The sequence below is a fragment of the Lycium barbarum genome, chromosome 10, assembly GCF_019175385.1.
Source record: "Lycium barbarum isolate Lr01 chromosome 10, ASM1917538v2, whole genome shotgun sequence".
NCBI lineage: Eukaryota > Viridiplantae > Streptophyta > Magnoliopsida > Solanales > Solanaceae > Lycium > Lycium barbarum.
In genome coordinates this window covers 90,159,277-90,180,669 of record NC_083346.1, presented here as the reverse complement: position 1 = coordinate 90,180,669, position 21,393 = coordinate 90,159,277, and the positions used below count along the sequence as shown (strand labels likewise).

The following is a 21,393-nucleotide window of genomic DNA, read 5'->3' as shown; positions in this document are numbered from 1 at the left end:
ACAAAAGAATAATACCGGCTAAACTGCAGCTCCGAAACAAATGAAGCGCTCCTGAACAATCACTGATGAAGCAACCTAGGGGTCTGATCCGTCTCCCTGCCTACCTGTGGGCATGAACGCAGCTTCCACAAACAAAAGGATATCAGTACGAATGATGTACCGAGTATGTAAGGCATGAGTAAATAAATAAGGAAAATATGAAGACAACATAAGATAAATAGATCAATATGTACTTCTGAATGCCTTTTAAGGCAGCTATCATGCATGCTTAGCTTTTAAAAAAAATATTTTCATACATACATATATATAATATCCTGCCCGACCATTGAGGCTCGGTGTTATCATCATAATCCCGCGTCCGGGGTAACATCATAACCTGCCCACTGCAATGGTGTGCACATCTACGTGCCTGCCCGGCCGACTATAGCATGGCGCGGTGTGAGCAAATACATACATAGATATAAAAGCATGCATGAGAGCCCAAATGAAAGGTATAACTCTTATCGGAGTGACGTAAGGTCGGTAAACCTCCAATGTGCCATTATGGAATCATTATCATCGCTATATCTCACCTTGAAGGAACAACTACCATAAGATGATATCAACATCAATGAATAAAATAAATAATCATATGAGAAGGATCAACAATTATGGGGAAATTATCAACAATATCATATGAACCTCAAGAATCATAAGCTTTAGCTTTTCTAGAAATAGAATCATCATAGAGGACGTTTGTACGTATGTTCGTATCTAAGTGATCATGCCATAAGAAGGAAAGGTGTCACGACCCAGCTAGGGGCCGTGACGGGTACCCGGGGCTAGCCACCGAGCACCACTCGTTCTAATACTCATCTTACTCATTTAATGCCCTTTTACCAATTTTATACACGAATTGTAGGAAAATCATATTTTATATAGAAACATAAATACTTATATACATTTGCCTCTCGGCCATCAAAATAATATATACATAATAATAACATCTTGTGAGACCATCTGACCCACACTGCGTATCTACGAGCCTCTACTGACATACTAAACATATAGACGGAACAAGACTCCGTCGTGCCCAAAATATGCATATATACCAAAAGAAGAATCATAAGCACCTCCGGACAATGGAGTGCTCTCAATCAGCTGACAGTTACTAAGGGTCTGGACCAAGCTCACCTCCTTGTCTACCTGTGGGCATGAACACAACGTCCAAAGAAAACGGACGTCAGTACGAACATTGTACTGAGTATGAGAGGCATAAATAATAAAGAAAGACAGTGTTAATATAATGTGAACATCAATATGAAACATCTAAATCTGAATGACAATCATAAAAGAAGTAATGCATGTTGTCTTACTCATACTCATCATAATATCATATATGCATAATATGCAAGCTGCCCGTCCATATCGGAACGGTGTGATAATCAATAACATTAGCCCGCGTCCAGGCCTCCCGCGTCCGGGGTACCATCTCATGCCGCCCACTAGTGGTGTCTGCCCATGCCAAAAGGTCATGGTGTATCCGTATAGCTGCCCGCCTTAGCGGTGACTGCCCGGCCAACTAGGCACGGTGTAATATGCTCATGACATGCTCATAAAAAAATACTTGTAATAATATGCTTATCATAGTACATGCATAAGACTCAAGATCAACTGTACTCTGTCGGGGTGGCGTAAGGTCGTGATCCCCCGATTTCATTATGGAACAATTATTGACATTCTGCCTCACCTTGAAAGAATTAGTACATAAGGTGAGTGTAAGAAATAAATAGCATCATTATCAATATGGCATCATCATATCATATCTCTTATCTCTTATCTTATATAGACATTTATGGACTTAGGCTTCTAGCTTTCCGGAAAATAGGAACTCATGAAGAGGAAAAGAACTTATGTGATTCATGCCATTAGAAAGAAAGGACTAGCCTCACATACCTTTGTCGTTTAGCTATGTTATCGTTCACTTGCTCTCCCCCAATGTCACATCGTTACCTTCACCGGAGAATTCGTATTAACATTAGTTAATCGATTATAAGAACGCGTCGTAAATTTTAGAAAAAGAATTGGGCAGCATCTCCCCTGTAAACTTAACAAATCCTCGAAATTCCAACTTAGCCAAACATCAATAAAAATACCAACAACAACAATACCAACAATTTCATATCAAACTAGAATTAAATCCATTCTTAAATTACTCCTAAAACAGCCCAATATACATTCTCATACCGATACTTGTATACCCTTCCTTATTTTTGCATATACATAGTATAACAACAAGCACAACCACAACAATTACAGCCAATTCCACGATATTCCAGTACACCAAACAATTTATAACGACCACCAAACAGTCCATATGATAACAACAACAATAACTCATCCGATTTCCCGCAATTAATTTTGTAGTTCTCATCTCAAATTTTAGCTATGACGGGGATGAATTTAAATATATCAAGTAGAGGAGAATTCTTACATACCTAGTCAAGTCCCGTAGCAATCTTTATTCCATAGTAACATCCAAACCTTATATTGTTGCTCGTTTATATTCTCCAAAATAACCTCTCCAAGATTAAAATTGCTGGAAAGTTTTGTGTTAAAAAAAAATATCCAAGGTTGAAATATGAATTCTCAAAGTAAGGAATAATTCTCCAAAATGAATGTATTGATGCTCATTTTTCTTGCAAGTTTCGCTGCTGCCCGCATCCTCTCAAGATAACTCTCTTAATCCTTATGAAATATCAAAAGTGAACTCCTTTAAATAAAATGTGGGGCCCACCTAATTATTACATTCATATGATGCTCTTTGTTTTTAATCCAAGAGGCAGTCATCTTCCACGTACATGCATCTGCCTCATCATTACATTCATATGATACTTTTTAATCCAAGAAGCAGCCACCTTACACGTACATGCATATATACAAGTCATCTTTCTCATTTCATAATAATGCTCCACGTGGAAATATGAGCACTTAGTACTTGTCATATTTAAACCTTAATTAACTCCCTTAATCTTCTATTGTATTCCACATTTAACCAATTATGCCCATAATTAATTTCTTGACCTCAATTCACTTAAATAGTAATAACCTTTAACATACTCCATATATCCATTACCGTGACCATGTGATACAACACTAGTCCATAGCCTCATTTGTCACTCATAAAATATTATTTTCAATCATCATCGTTACACTTTTTCATCTTAAATAATGTCGGGACGTCATTCATTGTATACACCGAGTTTTTAATTTTCATACTTGAATATGACCAAATTCTTTGGGCTTGGGTAAATTTACTCATGTTGGATGGTTCAATTTCCTAATCCAAAACAATATGAGGTATTATAGCTTAGATTGTATTTCATTCAAATAAATTTCGAACCTCAATTTCATTGTAAATGATAAAAGTTTTATAATTACCAACAATTACTTACTCATCTTTGATCCACTTAAGTGTAATGATTTCCATGGTGACAAGACCAAAAACGTGGAAGCATAACATATATAGTAATCCATACTCATCCTTGCTGGCACATGAAATATTCTTAGCTTTTCAACCCAATGGTTTACCTTTAATTATTACAAATAATGAAAGTGTCAATGAAGACCATGTGGGATGGCCCACCATTTGTCACAAAAACATATCCATTTTTTTTTCTTCACGTGACATTTCTAAAGAGCAATGCTCTTGTACCAATTCTTTCCTTAATCCTAAGTACATGTATAAGTATATCAACTTGCTGCTTTATGCCAACAACTTACATGAGATTTTTCCATATAATATTTATCCCACAATCTTAATTAAATTATGTCTTTTGCTATAATTCTTCGGGGCTCAGGTCCACTTACTTATATCGAGGGGTTCAAACCATATCCCGAAACTCAGCGTATTATATCGATGAAACTTATACTTCCGTTCGCTTAACATCTAACCTTCACGGACGTGGTCTTAAATCCTTATGTACTCGATATAAACATGTCTATCTCATAGGACCTCGAAGATAGTCCCGCTCTCCAATTGTACATTGACTAACTCATTGTGAAACTCGACGTACTAAAGTATGAGATGTAACAAAAGGGTTAGCCTTAACATACCTCTTCGTCTCCCTAACTACTTAATGTTTCTCCTCCCAAGCTGGCAAATCTACATTCAAAGGGATTCACACTAGAATTAAGTCTTGAAAAAACTCATAAGTTCAAACTAGAGTAATTAGTAAGCTAGCAGAATTTGGGCAGCATTTTCCCTTTATTGTCTACTTCCACCAATTTCCAAAACAACTCCAAATAAACAATAACAACATCAACAATAACATAATCAAGAGTTTTCCTTCAAAATAAGCTTAAATTAATCCAAATTTCCCTTCCAATTGACCTCATAGTCATCAACTTCAATTCAATACTTTGTGACTTCTCCACTGTGATTCTTTGCCTTCCCAAGAGTTGCTAAACCTTTTAACCAACTTAATAATATTGATAAGATGAATAACATACCTTATAATAGAATAACTTCACTTCACTCAACTTCTTCCAAGACCAAGTTCATCACAACATTGATTAGAAGCAAGGATAATCATCTTACATAGATTATCTTGGGGTTTTTGGAGTTTGATCTTCTCTTTCGATGGTGTGGAAGGTTTTGGAATGTTGGATAACCTTCAAGAACTCTCTAATAATGTGGGGAGATAAGTGTGGGAGGTGGATATGAAAAATGGGATTTTTTGGATATTAACAAGGGTTGAAAACCGCCCCACCGCTCCGTGTTGCGAGGAGTATACGGCACCACATACTCCCTCCAAAACATGGGGGTGGTGTTGGGCAGTAAGGTCACAAAATTTTGGGAGTTTGTGGCTATTATGCTGCATAGCAAACTCAGTTTGCGGCCGCATATTGGCCCACAAACTCCAATTTTCGCGAAAACGCGTTCTTTTCAATTCGTTTGACCTCCAATCCTTATGAAACCTTCTTGGCACTTGTATAAAACTTCATTAACCATCTAATGAGACCTATAACTCCCCATCAAGGTAATTATAAGAAATTTATAGCTCAAATGATATGAAATCTTCCCAAAAACATGACATAAATCCTAACCTTCAACGAACTTACTTCCGTCGATTCATTTAACCTCGAAACCTTAAGGTACATACTTAAAATTATTGGATACCCTCCTTAACCTTGTAAGGACTTCATATCCACTTTAGGCTTGTGTTCGTTTATTTATAATGCAAAAGACGTGAAATTCCAAGGTGTAACATTCTTCCCCCCTTAGGAACATTCGTCCTCCAATGTTAGACTCTTAGGGATTCTATAAAAATTTCGGCAGATTTTACCCTGTAAATATACCACTATCATCTTGTCACAATAACCCAAAATACATAACACCTCACAGGGCCATAACAACAATAACAATAATAGCCCCACACGACTAAGAAATCACAAAAGAAAGCATTACGCACCTGAAGACAATGATGTCTCTATTTGAACCTCCTATGGAAATAGAAACAAGTGTGGATACCTGAACCTCATATCTTCTTCAGCTTCCCAAGTCATTTCTTCCTTATTCCTATTCCTCCAGAGGACCATCACTGAAGCTACATCTTTAGTCCTTAATCTCCGAACATGTCTGTCTAGAATAGCAATGAGAACTTCTTCATAGGATAATTTCTCGGTGACTTGGACATCATCTATGGGTACTGTTACACCCAGGATTTTCACACGTTAAAGTCGCATCATGAGTTAGTTGACGCAAGTTCAAAAGAAATTATCTTAAGGTTAAAAGGGATTGAGCTTATTAATAGAAATGGTTATAAGAGTCTATAAATAATATTAGTAAGTGGCGGAAGGTTTGAAGGGTGAGTGAATCGAAGAAGGATGAGTTTCGTCAAAAGTCGGCAAGTTGGGAATACGATAACTTGTACTTTCGGGTGAGATTAGAAGTGCTTCACATGCTAATCAAGTAATGATATGAAGTATTTGAATCGTATAATGGTCGCTTGTTAAGTTTGGAAGTCAAACGAGTTGTAATACGAAATTCGACAAAGGGTGTCACAAGTGAAGTTTGTAAATTTCACTGAAATTTGGGTCAGATGTCGAAGAGCTTTTCTCTCAATCTACTTGCAGTTACGGGGTGATCCACCTACCAAATCGAAGTTCTACGAGTCTATTTTCCAGATCATTTTACCGTTCATCAATAAGACATCGGAGTAGAGAGATATTCCCATTTTCGTCCAGGGACATAAACTGTCGCGGGAACAGTGCTCTAGGTCGGTGGCAGCTTATTCCTTTTTATATAAAAGACCCACAAATCAGATTGGAACCTCATTTCTCTTCAAAGAACAAACCCTAAACACTCCCTATACTCTCTCAAACATTTCTCCATCAATCATAAGCAAATACAAAGGCTAATCAAGTAACTTTAACGTAAGGAATCACGTGGTAATCGTACAATCGTCGTTTCTTCGTTATTTCGCTTTTCGGAAGAAATCTTCAACTTGAAGAAATCTCTGTTTTGGATTGATTCTGGGAATATAAGGTATGTTTTATCCTCTTAATCATCTCCTTATGATTCTCCAAGTATTTAACCTAAGAAATTTGGAGGAAAACCCATGTATATGAACCATATGAACTAGTATGGATGAAATTGATTGGTTGAGCTGATTTATGTGGTTTAAATGTATTTTCTTGGAGCTGTGAAGGTATGGATGGATTGATAAGGAAGACTAGGAGTAAAGGAAAATAAAAATGGTAGTCTTGAATGAAGAAATTGAACTACAAATGACCCTACGAACTTACGCCCGCAAGTTGTTCGACGAGATGTCTCATTGAGTATTTCCATAAGCTATGAACTTGGAATTGATCCCATCATATGATGTAGGTGATCATTCGTAAGGCATTCGAGGACTCGGGAAACACATATAACTCCATCGGCGAGGTATGTAAGGCTTTCTATTCTCTTTGTGGCATGACTAGATTTCAAATGACCTTTCATTGAAAAGTTGTTCCGCTAACTTAGATCGATCGCGTTCCATGATAATTGAGCTGAAACATACTCATCTATGACTTGTGCCAAATTATGGTCCACTTCTCCTTTTGGCTATCGATTAAAAGACTTTCCGTTCAACTTGTGTCGATTATGTCCCAAAATGGTTAAGCTTACCCTTTTCTCATGAATAGCTTGTATTGAGGTACCTTTCACATTTCGTATCCCTCTTGTTTATCGAATGAAGAATGATATTAGTTATGGTACTCTTCACATCAAAGTTGAGTTGATTGTACTTCCTTTAATTGAGTTAATCCTTATCTTCTTGTCTATTGCTCCAAGGTGACGAACCTCTCGTTGGCTCACTCTTTCCGATAAAAGTTGTGTCGATCATATTTCATAAGAGTTTGGCTAACTTTGGCTTCGTGAATAATTCATAACAAGATGTTTCCTTGTACTTTTACTTCTTTGGCCTAATGATCAAATAATGATAAACGCAGCGACAATAATGATAGTCGGAGGATAATGATGATAGGTCACTCCGACTCTTTCCATGATATTTCTTCTGACGTCAGTCTTTCATTGCACTTATACATACATACATACATACATACATACATATATATATATATATATATATGTATGTATTTATTTTCATTACCGAGCCGCGCTATAGTCGGCCGGGTAGACACTTATATGTGCACCTAGATGTATTTCTTTCTTTACCGAGCCGTGTTATAGGCGGCCGGGTAGGCACGTAGCTGTGCATTGCCACTGATCAGTTGGGCAGAGACGATGTTATGATGATGAGCTCACCCTACAGAGGGATTTATTATTGTTATATGATATGATATATGCCTCCACAGTGAGGAATGATTTTACGGGCATACATTTACATTTATATCATAATTATGGTCGCCCTCAGTGACCTCGTTCAGAGTTTCAGGTTGTCTCTACATCTTTTCCCAAGTTATCTGTATCTTTTATGCTTATGTTATGTTTATGCTTACTGCCTTACATACTCGGTACATCTTTCGTACTGACGCATTTTGTGAGCTGTGATCATGCCCACAGGTACGGTAGACGGATTGTTGTACCTTTCTCAGCAAGATACCAGAGTTCAGCAAAGATGTTCACACTCCATTCTCCGGAGTTACTGGTCAGAGTCATTAAATAGGATGCATGCATGTATATATGTATTATGAGTATGGCTGTGGGTACGTCGGGGCCACTGTCCCGACCAGTTGATGCATATTAGTGCTCTTAGAGGCTTACAGACTATCAGTCAGTGTACAGGTATTGTGTTTGGCCTTGCCGGCCTTCTGACTAGTTTTCTTTCTTGGTTGTGGCCTTGTCGGCCCTAGTTATGCATATATGTGTTGTTGGCCCTTTTCTGCTTGCAGGTTCTCATGATATACTTCTTACAATTGTTATTCAGCGGCCTTGTCGGCCTATGATTCATGTTACAGAGTTCAGATACCACAGTTGGTTCGCTCGGTCCTTCGGGTGCCGAGTGCCGGCCACACCCCCCCCCCCCCCCCCCCCAAGGTTGGGGTGTGACAGGTACAACTTCGAAAGGATCTCCAATGCACTTGCGAAGCATTGATACATGGGAAATTAGATGAACTGACTTCAAGTTTGAAGGTAGATCTAACTCGTAGGCCACTTGGCCCACTTTGCGTACAATCCTGTAAGACCCAATATACCGAGGACTAAGCTTACCCTTCTTACCAAATCTCACAACATCTTTCATAGGTGACACCTTCAAGAATAACCAGTCATCAACTTGAAACTCAAAGTCTCGTCGGCGATTATCTACATAAGACTTCTGATGACTCTAGGCTTTCAATAATGGGTCCTGAATAAGCTTGACCTTCTCTACTGCTTGCTGAATCAAATATAGTCCTACAAAATTAGTCTTCCCTACTGCGAACCATCTAATTGGTGATCTACACTTTTGCCCGTATAAAGCCTCATATGGGGCCATTTGGATATTAGAATGATAAATATTATTATATGCAAACTCAATGAGCGGAAAGTGATAATCCCAACTACCTCCAAAATCTAACACACATGACCGTAGAATATCCTAGAGAGTCTTAATAGTACGTTCAGCTTGTACATCAGTCTAGGGGTGAAATGTTGTGCTAAGACTCACCTGATTCCCCAAACCTTATTGAAACGACTTCCAGAAGTTAGCCGTAAACTGCGCACCCCTATCGGAGATAATGAATACCAGAACACTATGGAGTCATACTATTTCCTTGATATAAAGCTTTGCATAATCTTCAGCTGAATACGTAGTTCTAACAGGCAGAAAATGAGCTGATTTTGTAAGTCTATCCATGATTACCCATATAGAATCATCCTTATGCTGAGAACGAGGCAAGCCTGTAATGAAATCCATATTAATTACCTCCCATTTCCAGGTCGGAATCTCCATGGCTTGGAACAATCCACTAGGTTTCTGATGCTCGACCTTTACTTGCTGATAGTTAGGACATTGACCTACGAACTCTGCTATGTCTTTCTTCATTCCATCCCACCAATAAATTGAATTAATATCATGATACGTCTTTGTCGCTCCCGGATGAATAGAATAACAGGAATAATGGGCTTCCCCTAAAATCTACGACGCAATTCTGCAACATTAGGAACACATAATCTGCCTCGATACCTGAGAACTCCATCTACAGAAGTCTCAAATGGTGACTTTTTATTCTGAGGGAATGCATCTCTATAATGAACTAACATGGGATCTTCATACTAGCTCTCTTTCAACTCAACTACTAAGGACGAAACAGCTGAATTCTGAATAGTAACTCCTGTATTGCCCGAGTCCATCAATCGAACTCCTAGGCTAGCTAACTGTTGAATCTCACGAGCTAACTCCCTCTTCTCTGGCTGAACATCACATAAGCTACCTATGGATCTACGGTTAAGAGCATCGGCTACGACGTTCGCCTTCTTCGGATGATACAAAATACTAACATCATAATCTTTCAATAGTTCCAACCGTCGCCTTTGCCGCAAGTTCAACTCCTTCTGCTTGAAAATATACTGGAGACAATTATGGTATGTATAAATATCGACATGAACACCATACAAATAATGTCCCCACATCTTCAATGTAGGAATCACCGCAGCCAACTCTAGATCATGGGTTGGATAGTTTTTCTCGTGTTTCCGTAACTGCCTTGAAACATAACCAATAATCTTACCATAATGCATCAATACACAACCTAGTCCAACACCTGAAGCATCACAATAAATAACATAGCCTTCCGATCCTTCTGGAAGTGTCAGAACCGGGGCCGAAGTCAATCTGTTTTTCAACTCCTAAAAAATGTGCTCACAAGCATCCGTCCATTGAAATTTAGTTGATTTTTGAGTCAGCTTCGTCAGTGGTGCAGAGATAGAGGAAAAACCTTCTACAAATCTTCTGTAATAACCGGACAAACCCAGAAAACTATGAACTTTTAGTAGGTGTTGTAGGTCTCAGCCAAGTCTTTACAACTTCAATCTTCTGGATATCTACCCGAATACCATCAGCTGAAATAATATGCCCCAGAAAAGTCAGAGAATTCAACCAGAACTCACATTTAGAGAACTTCGCATATAACTTCGGGCCTAAAGAACTCTAAGAACAGCACGCAAATGATCTGCATGCTCTGTCTCGGTTCGGAAATATATCAAAATATCATCGATAACACAATCACAAACGAATCTAGAAAAGGCCTGAATACACTGTTTATCAAATCCATAAATACCGCTGGTGCATTAGTCAATTCGAATGACATTACCCGAAATTCGAAATGACCGTACCTTGTTCTGAACGCCGTCTTCGGAATATCATTCTCTCTACCTCTCACTTGGTGATACCTTGATCTTAACCATTTGGCACCTTGCAGCTGATCAAATAAATCATCAATTCTTGGGAGTGGATACTTGTACTTTATTGTCACCTTATTCAGGTGCCTATAGTCGATACACATCTGTAACGAACCATCGTTCTTTCTTACAAACAACACAGGTGCTCCCCATGGCAACGAACTAGGCCTAATAAAGCCTTTCTCAAGCAAATCCTTCAGTTGCTCCTTCAACTCCTTCAATTCTGCAGGAGCCATTCCATAAAAAGGAATAGACATTGTCTTAGTATCTGGTAACACATCAATGGCAAAATCAATCTCTCGTTCTGGCGGAAGGCCTGGAAGCTCGTCCAGGAATACATCCGAAAATTCATTAACTACTAGGACAGACTGAAGAGTCGGCGACTTTGCTTTAGTATCTTGAACCCGGACTAAATGATAAATACAACCTTTAGTAATCATCTTCCTTGCCTTGAGATAGGAAATAAACCTAACTCTCGGATACACTGTATTACCCTTCCACTCTAGAACTGGTTCTCCCAAATATTGGAAACGACCATTTTCATTCTACAATCAACATTAGCATAACAAGAAGCCAACCAGTCTATACTCATAATAACATCGAAATCTAATATATTTAGCTCAATCAAATCAGCTATGGTATGACGGTCACAGACTACAACCACACAATTTCTATATACCCATCTAGTTATCACTGGGTCACCAACGGGTATAGACACCTCAAAAGGTTTAATCGACTCAGGTTTCACCCCAAACCGGCCGGCAATAGAAGGAGTAACATACGACAATATAGAACCTGGATCAATCAATGCATATACATCATGAGAAGATACTGATAATATACCTGTAACCACATCAGGTAAAGACTCGAGATCCTGTCGCCTAACTAGTGCATCTTGAACTAGATGCTCCCCCTCTACCACTACCACTGCCTGCTAGTGTATGTGAACTTTTCCCCAGAAGGTGTACGGATGATGAAGAACCAGCTACTGATCCTGTGAGCTGAATCATACCTTTACCCCCCCCCCCCCCTCCCCCCCTTGATGGACAATCTCGCATCATATGGCATGTCTGACCGCAGGCATAGCAAGCATCTGAACCTAAGTGGCACTGTCCCGAATATAGCCTACCACACTGAGTACATCGTGGTAAGGGTGCCCTCATCTGGCCTGAATCACCCCTATGCTGGGAACCCGAGGCTTTGGAGCTATGACCCGATCCAGAATAAATAGGTCGATCAAATCTCTTGCCTGCAAATCGCGGAGGTGTACTAGTTGTTGAATAGCTGGAGTGTCTAGAATACTACTGCCTCTGACTCCCCCCTAAATTTACTAACAGCACCTGAGGACCTAACTCTCTTACTATAACCCCTATCATGCTCATGCTCAACCCTTCGCTGCTGCTGTCGCTCCTCCAAATTCTGGGCATGGGCCTGAATGCCAGAAATATCCATACCTTCCTGAAGTGAGGCCGTCAAGAAACCATCAATCAAATGGGGTCCCAATCCATTCACAAATTGGTCACGATCTCCCATATCAGCTACCATAGCTGGAGCATACCTAGCCAATGAATTAACACAAAGACTATACTCCAGAGCGCTCATGTGCCCCTGTCTAAGGTCCAGGAACCTATCAGCTCTGGCCCGTCAAACCTCTGGCGGCAAATAATGTCGAAGAAACGCATCTACAAACTCCTGCCATATGGGTGGAGGTGCATTCGCCCCTCTAGAAGACACCAAGGTACTATACTAATGAACAACCACATCTCGCAATCTATAAGAGTCCAACTCTACCGATTCAACATCTAAAGCATGCATTACCCACAATTTCATCAACATCTCATCAATGAAGTTTTGCGGGTCCTCGTCTGGTTTTGACCCAAAAAATTCTAGAGGCTCTAAGTTGATGAAATCACGAACTCTGGCGCTGACAGATTTATCACCATGACCCACATCCTGCCTCTAGGCCTGAGCGGCTAATAATTGGGTCAGCAACTGAATAGCCTCCCTCACCTCCTGGCCTGAGGCATCCGATGGAGGAACTGGGGGTGCTGGAGCTGGAACTCCTCTATGCTCCTCTGGAGGGGCAGAGTGTGAGAGGAACTGGGGGTGCTGGAACCTCATTCTGAGACTTGCCCTCCTCCACATCTGTAGGCATTACCCATTCAGTCCTCCTACCTGCCGCTGACTTTCCCTTCTGGGCAGCTGTAGCTTTTCTCTTCACAGGGATTACTGAAATCATAACACACGATTAGGAATAAGAGAATCCTTATATCATGGCTTTATCCCACGATCTAAGACGAGAAAGAAAGGTCAATCATTCTTAAATGCCCCGCAGCCTCCTGTTTATAAGTGTGGTGCACTTCACACCCATAAACAAGACTCTATTGGACACGGCTCGTAGACACACCCTAAGACGAACTGCTCTGATACCACTTTTGTCATGACCCAACCAGAGGGCTGTGACGGGCACCCGGAGCTAACCTACCGAGCACCTCCTAACATCCATCTCATAATCATATCTAGGTAGGACACATGGCTAACTTATAAGTATCAAAAACCACAAGAGACACGAGTTCAATAAATATATGCACATCCATATAATCACCATCAACTATGCCCATGTGTACAAGCCGACAAGGCTGCCAAAAATGATATACAAATGTGACCTGATAAGGTTATAGAGCATCTAACTATATACATCTGCCTACGAGCCTCTACATGAAGTTCATAACATTATAAAGACGGGACAAGACGCTGTCATGCCTATATATGTACACAAAAGAATAATACCAGCTAAACTGCAGCTCCGAAACAAATAGAGCGCTCCTGAACAATCGCTGATGAAGAAACCTAGGGGTCTGATCCGTCTCCCTGCCTACCTGCGGGCATGAACGCAGTGTCCACAAACAAAAGGACGTCAGTACGAATGATGTATCGAGTATGTAAGGCATGAGTAAATAAATAAGGAAAATATGAAGACAACATAAGACAAAGAGATCAATCTGTACCTCTGAATGCCTCTTAAAGCGGCTATCATGCATGCTTAGCTTTTAAAAAAAAAGTCATACATACATATATATAATATCCTGCCCGGCCATTGAGGCTCAGTGTTATCATCATCATCCTGCGTCCGGGGTAACATCATAACCTGCCCACTGCAATGGTGTGCACATCTACGTGTCTGCCCGACTGACTATAGCATGGCACGGTGTGAGAAAATACATATATATATATAAAGCATGCATGAGAGCCCAAATGAAAGCTATAACTCTTATCGGAGTGACATAAGGTCAGTAAACCTTCGATGTGTCATTATGGAATCATTATCATCGCTATATCTCACCTTGAAGGAACAACTACCATAAGATGATATCAACATCAATGAATAAAATAAATAATCATATGAGAAGGATCAACAATTATGGGGAAATTATCAACAATATCATATGAACCTCAAGAATCATAAGCATTAGCTTTTCTAGAAATAGAATCATCATAGAGGACGTTTGTACGTATGTTCGTATCTAAGTGATCATGCCATAAGAAGGAAAGGGTTAGCCTTAACATACTTCTTAGTCTCCTTAACTACTTAATGTTTCTCCTCCCAAGCTGGAAAATCTACATTCAAAAGGATTCACACTAGAATTAAGTCTTGAAAACACTCATAAGTTCAAACTAGAGTAATTAGTAAGCTAGCGGAATTTGGGCAGCATTTCCCCTATATTGTCTACTTCCACCAATTTCCAAAACAACTCCCAATAAACAATAACAACATCAACAATACCATAATCAAGAGTTTTCCTTCAAACTAGGCTTAAATTAATCCAAATTCCCCTTCAAATTCACCTCATAGTGATCAACTTCAATGCAATACTTTGTGATTTCTCCACTATGATTCTTTTCCTTCCCAAGAGTTGCTAAACCTTTTAACCTACTTAATCATATTGATAAGATGAATAACATACCTTATAATAGAAGAACTGAACTTCACTCAACTTCTTCCAAGACCAAGTTCATCACAACATTGATTAGAAGCAAGGATAATCATATTCCATGGATTATCTTGGGGTTTTTGGAGTTTGATATTCTCTTTTGATGGTGTGGAAGGTTTTGGAATGTTGGAGAACCTTCAAGAACTCTCTAATAATGTGAGGAGATAAGTGTGGGAGGTGGATATCAAAAATGGGATCTTTTGGACATTAAAAAAGGTTGAAAACTGCCCTACCGCTCCGTGTTTCGGGGAGTATGTGGCACCACATACTCAATATGCGGCCGCATACTCCCTCCAAATCATAGGGGTGGTGTTGGGAAGTGAGGTAACCAAATATTGGGAGTTTGCGGCCAGTATGCTGCACAGCAAACTCAGTTTGCGGCCGCATATTGGTCCACAAACTCCAATTTTCGCGAAAACGCGTTCTTTTCGATTCGTTTGACCTCCAATCCTTATGAAACCTTCTTGGCACTTGTATAAAATTTAATTAACCATTTAAGAATCCCTATAAATCCCCCCTCAAGGTAATTCTAAGCAATGTATAGCTCAAATGACACGAAATCTTCCCAAAAACATGACACCAATCCTAACCTTCAACGAACTTACTTCCGCCGATTCATTTAACTCCGAAACCTTAAGGTACATACTTAAAATTATTGGATAACCTCATTAACCTTGTAAGGACTACATATCTATTTTAGGCTTGTGTTAATTTACTTATAATGCAAACACCGCGAAATTCCAAGGTGTAACATTAAGTCGCAGTACAAGAGCTACTAAGTAAGTGCATAAATCTGAATTGTAGAAATACATCAAGTCTGAATAATACTGTCACAAATACAATTGAAAGATATCATGATAGAAGAGTTTTTTGGGTAGCAGATTGGAACATGGCTCACCCTGGAAACTCTAACTACTGCCTCAGGAAACTCACTCACGAGGGCTTGATGTGGAATCTGTATCAAACTCTGCACTCAGAAAAGAATGCAACAAGGTAGCATCAGTACGAAGGCATCGTAGGCCGACTAAGATTAGTTCGCGCATATAAGACACAGAATTAATAAGTTAAACAGAGAGGCGCATAATAACCACTCAAGACACAGAATATCACACAACTGAATCATTGCCTAAGGTGAAGCACCTAAGCACAAGTCTATCAAGTTTCCAACATTTCCTTAAATAACCACAACACGAATACAACCAACAATCCAGTCAATCTATGTATAGTGTGATGATGATATATGTGATGCAATGAAATGGACGTCATGCAATGCAATGGTCAGTATCTCAACCTGTACACATATGCTCCGGACGAAATATCGACGTCTAAGCAGTCATGAGCCATGGAGGACCCGCGAGGTCATGCTTTCTCCCATGGATGTACCAGTCACTCCGCACAAATCCCAGAGGTGACTTTCATAAAACTAGCCACTCCGCACAAAGTCCAGAGGTGACTTTCATAAAACTAGTCACTCCGCACAAAGCCCGGAGGTGACTTTCTATCATACGTTTCCAAGTCTTTTTCCATCAATTGTTCTATGATCCTTTCATCACGCAGTTTTCCACAACATTTCCATCATGCATGAATGTATGAATGCAAGAATACGAAATCAATTCAATCAAAACCAATAAATATGCTATGGATATCACAAAGCACCAAAAGTCATATCAAGATTTGCATAAATCACAACAACCATGGAAATGGAATCAACATAGAATTTCAATCATCATAGTGAATCTATCACCTCACATCAATCCAACCACATATACAGGTACACCATATGTCACAATGCGTAAAATAACAGCGACAAGTCCACATAATAAGAAGTTATACCAACCTAAGAGTGTATCCATCCCAACATCATGTCCGAAGACTTAATCATGCTTTCTCCCATCAATTCTACACATACATACGTTTCACTAATCAAAGTCTAACTAAAGTAACTCGTAGCCTACCTCAATGTCGAGCGGGTGCCACGAACTATCCTACAAGAGCCTTGCACTTCTGAACGATCGAAATCTATTCGATATCATAATCTATGTTAGAAACGGAGACTAACAATACCCATATTAGTACAATATTATTCGAATCGAAAACAAACCTTTAAAAGAGAAAATCTGGCCCACAAGGGCAAAATGAGAATTTCAAGATTAGAATCGGTAACCCAAAGCTTAAGAAGTTCAATGTCATCCCCCAATTACTGAATAAACTCTATTAATCATCAATTTAACCATTAGATCAAAAACCCCCAATTTGGGATGAAACCCTAACTTACCATAATCTAATCCTTAATTAAAATAGAGATTTAGCTTAGAGACTAGTCATTCACAAGGTTCCATGATTAGATTTAACAAGATTCACCAATAAAGACCTTTTTCATAGCTTAGGACTCATATATCAATAATAGGGTTTGTAAACGCATCTTCCCCAACTATTCCCTTTAGTTTTACCTTAGAATCCATACTTAGAACATAAATAAAACATAAATAGAGTAGGAAGAGTTACCTAAATGAAGATTCACTCCCAAGAACTTCTCAAATCACCCTTAGAACTCTTTAGGTCAAGAATATAATAAATGGGAATAATGGTTTCAGAGCTGGAATAAAAAGGGTTTACTGATCAGTGATCTCCACATCTGTGAACGCTGAGTCGGTAGAAGCGGGCTCGCCTTCGCGAAAGAGTGGTCATCCCAGCGCATCCGCTTGCCCCATTAACTCTCACGTCTGCAAGCCAAGTCTCTCATAGGAGGACCCGCAGAAGAGCAATAATACCTGCTGAAGCGGGACACCAGGAAACCAGAAAAATCTGGTTTTCACCAAGTTCACCTAAAATCCCGACATCCATCCGAGACCTCCCGGATACAAACTGAACATGCAGACATATGTAAAGACGCGCTACGAACTCACTCGTGCTCTCAAAATTTCAAACGAAGGTCCGCTTGACCGGGTCAACCCCCAAACGGCCAAACTCAAGTTTCTAACCAATGGTACAAAACGCTCTCGAAAGCCTCGAGAACCGAACCACACATCCCACCAAGTTATAATTGACCCTCCGGACCTCATGAAATCGACAGGATTTAGGAAAAGTGTCACGACCCAAACTGATGAGTCGTGACGAGTGCCTAGCCTCTTTTGACCAAGCACCCCTATACTCGTACCTGGAGCTCACTGGAGAATGTTACACCTCTCATTTTCGTCGCAAGAAAGTCCTTGGCTTATTGGTAGTTTATACCCTTAGTATGGAGATCCAAACCCGAGTTTTAGAGATATTAAGTACCTTTCCCTGCGTATACCGAAGTATAAGCATATGTTCTTTGCAATACGATAGGATTAAAAGTTAAACGAATCGAATCGACGTGAGTCGGAGTGACTCAGGAAAACCTGCAGAAACCAGTCACCTTTGACGGGCCGTCGACATATCGACGAGCCTTCGTTGTGCGCCATCGATGAGCTGCCACCTCTGAAGTTTCAGGTGGAAGGTCAACGGAGCACATTGACGAGGCGTTGACCCTCCTGTCGACCCGCATCGCTGGAACTTTCTAGGTCCCACCTATATATATTTAGCCCTCACATTTTAATTCATTATTTTCATTCCCCAAATCAGAGAAAACCCTAAGATATTTCCTCTCAATATTTTCGATCATATTAGTGAAGATTTAGTAAGATCCGAGCCCCGTAAACCTGATCTTGTGAAGGGAAAGTTGTTCCTAGGGTTCCATTGAAGTGTTAAGCTTTGGAATTGGAGTTGAAGTTTGATTCTTGGAATCCGAGACCCCTCAAGGTATGTATATGATTCCTACCTTTGTGTTTGAGTTTATTATCAAGAGTTTTAGTGGTTTTAAGTAAAAGAAATATAGTTAAGGAAGTGGTAAGTTGAATAAGGGTAAGGTTAGGGTTAAGGGCTATTTTGAGGGATGATTTGGGATAGATTTTATTATATTTTGGTATGTAAGTATTGATATTATTGTTTTTGGTATTGTTGTTGATGTTAGATTGAATTGGAAGTTGAAGGATTGTTAAGTCTACAAGGGAGATGTTGTCCGCAATTTGTTAAGCTCTTTTCGTACTTAAATTGGTTAGTAAGTAAGGTAAATGGTCTAATGATGGCATATGCTACCTTGATTGTAGACTTACGAGTTCGTGAAGTAGACGTTGGACGACTAGATACGCTTCAAGGTATGTTAAGGTTGTCCCTTCTATTCTTTTTGGCATGATCCTTATCTTATGAACGAACAGAGTAAGCGAGCGAGTTCCAAAGACTCTACTCCTAGATGGTATAGGATTCATCGTATCCTTGATCTCCTATGTTTTATATCTATGGCTTCCAGAGATCTTATATTGCTCAGAGTAGTTCGGAGTATTCTTTTTCCGAGTCTTTCATGCATTTATATATATATGTACATCTATTTTCTTACACCGCGCTGCACTATAGTCGGCCGGGCAGGCACGTAGATGTGCACACCACTGCAGTGGGCAGATTATGAGAGTACCCCGGACGCGGGATGATATGAGATATGGATCGGGTTGTACGTTCCACAGCATCAGCAGATAGACTATATATATATATATATATACACACATATGTTTTTAAAAGAGAGCATGCATAGTATCCGCCGCAGAGGCACTTCCAGATATTGAGTTTAGCTTTTATGTTTCAGACATTTTTTCATGATTACTATGTATATGTTGTTCTTATGTCTTACATACTCGGTACATTTTCCGTACTAACTCCCTATTGCTTGGGGGGGGGGGGGGGGGGGGGGGGGCTGTGTTCATGCCCACAGGTTCAGGTAGACAGACAGGCGGTCCAGCTCAGTAGGACTTCCATCCAGCAGTGGTCAGTGCGCTCCATTTGATCCGGAGCTGCAGTCTATTTTGGTATGCCATTTTTTTGAGATGTATATATATATATATATATATATATATATGGGTATGACGGGGCCCTGTCCCGTCCCTTCTACAGCTTCGCATTCTATTAGAGGTCTGTAGACAGTTGTTTGGAGATGTCATGTGATGTAGCCTTGTCGACTCCTATTCTTTTGTGTACATCATATGTAGCGGCGTAGTCATCTTGCACGGTTCCTTTCAATATATATATATATATATATATTGAAAGGAACAGTGCACACAACCATCTGCGCGCACACACACACACACACACACACACACACACACATATATATATATATATATATGTGTGTGTGTGTGTGTGTGTGTGTGTGTGTGTGTGTGTGTGCAGATGGTTGTGAGTTCTTGATATAAAGTTCAAGATGTTGTCCTTTCAAGTCAGTATAGTCCAGCTGTAAGTTATGTATGGGCCACCCTATCCTCCAGTGAGCTCCAGGTACGAGTATAGGGGTGCTTGGTCAAAAGAGGTCAGGCACTCGTCACGACTCATCAGTTTGGGTCGTGACAAAAAGGTCCGTTTGCTCAAAAGCCAACTGTTGGTCAATGGTTTTCACATATTCAACTTAGAACTTCTAATTTCCTCGAAAATAAAAAAAGGCTCACACGATCGTTTCGGGAACTGTGCTACTCATCCCCACAAGTCAAACATGCTCTAACGAGGCTAGGGGAAAGTCAACTGGGGTAAAAGGGTAAAAACCGCAATAACGACCAAACGGGTCGTTACAAAAAGTTTATTTATTTGTTCTAAAATTTATTTTAAAAAATCACCATTAAACAATCTCAAATTTGATATTTAGCTTCTCTCAGGTGTTTACAATGATTTTCAAATCATACCCACTCAAAATAATAACTAATTTTCAGATTCGAATTTTCCACTTCTTCAAACCCAACAATGGAGTTTTATTTTTTCTTACACCAAATCTCCTTCCATGTAGTGTTTTAACAACCTATTTAAGCACAAATAAATACTATCTACTTAATTATGCAACAATTCACTAATTATTTTCGAACTTCAATCACAACTTTATAACCCAAAAGCTTCACAACTCAACAATGGATTTTTTTTTGGGGGGTAATTTTTAATTTTGATGGGGTTGAAGTGTAAACAAGTAAAGTTCGGGGCTATTAGAAAAAGTCTTTTTAATGAGGCTTGACCTCATTAACACTAAACACTTATTTGTCACTCCTACCTAATATTTAAAACTTGAAGGTCTCCCACTCAATTGTCAAACTTGTTTGTTCCTTTTAATTCATTCTCCCAAGTTACTCTATGACAACAAAACTTGTCCGTCCTAGTGTCCCTTATCAATCTTCCTCTAACCTTAACTATTAAATGTGTACTAGTTACATGAGGCGTGGGCTAAGCTCGGGGCCCAAACTTAAGATATCAAAATAGTAATATTTAGTTTAAAAAGTACTCCCTCCGTTCACTTTTACCTGTCCACTATTTCAAAAATAGATTTTCACTTTTACTTGTTCACTGTCGCATATCAAGAGAAAAATAATTTATTTTCCCTCTTTTGCCCTTAGCATTAATTACTCATTTCTAATCATTTTTCAAAGGGGGAATTTCAGTAATGTATTATAATTTAGCACACAAAATTATATTTGCATAGCCATATTTTTA

At 39.5% G+C, this 21,393-nt stretch overlaps 1 long non-coding RNA gene across 1 annotated transcript; it reads right to left on the bottom strand.

Moving 5' to 3' along the window:
* Window positions 1–128: 128 nt before the first annotated feature.
* Window positions 129–2,790, bottom strand: LOC132614268 (uncharacterized). Its single transcript, XR_009572229.1, has 3 exons — window positions 2,478–2,790; window positions 1,936–1,992; window positions 129–1,185 (listed from the first exon to the last, which is right to left on the bottom strand). It is a non-coding gene; the product is annotated as an uncharacterized LOC132614268 (long non-coding RNA).
* Window positions 2,791–21,393: the final 18,603 nt, after the last annotated feature.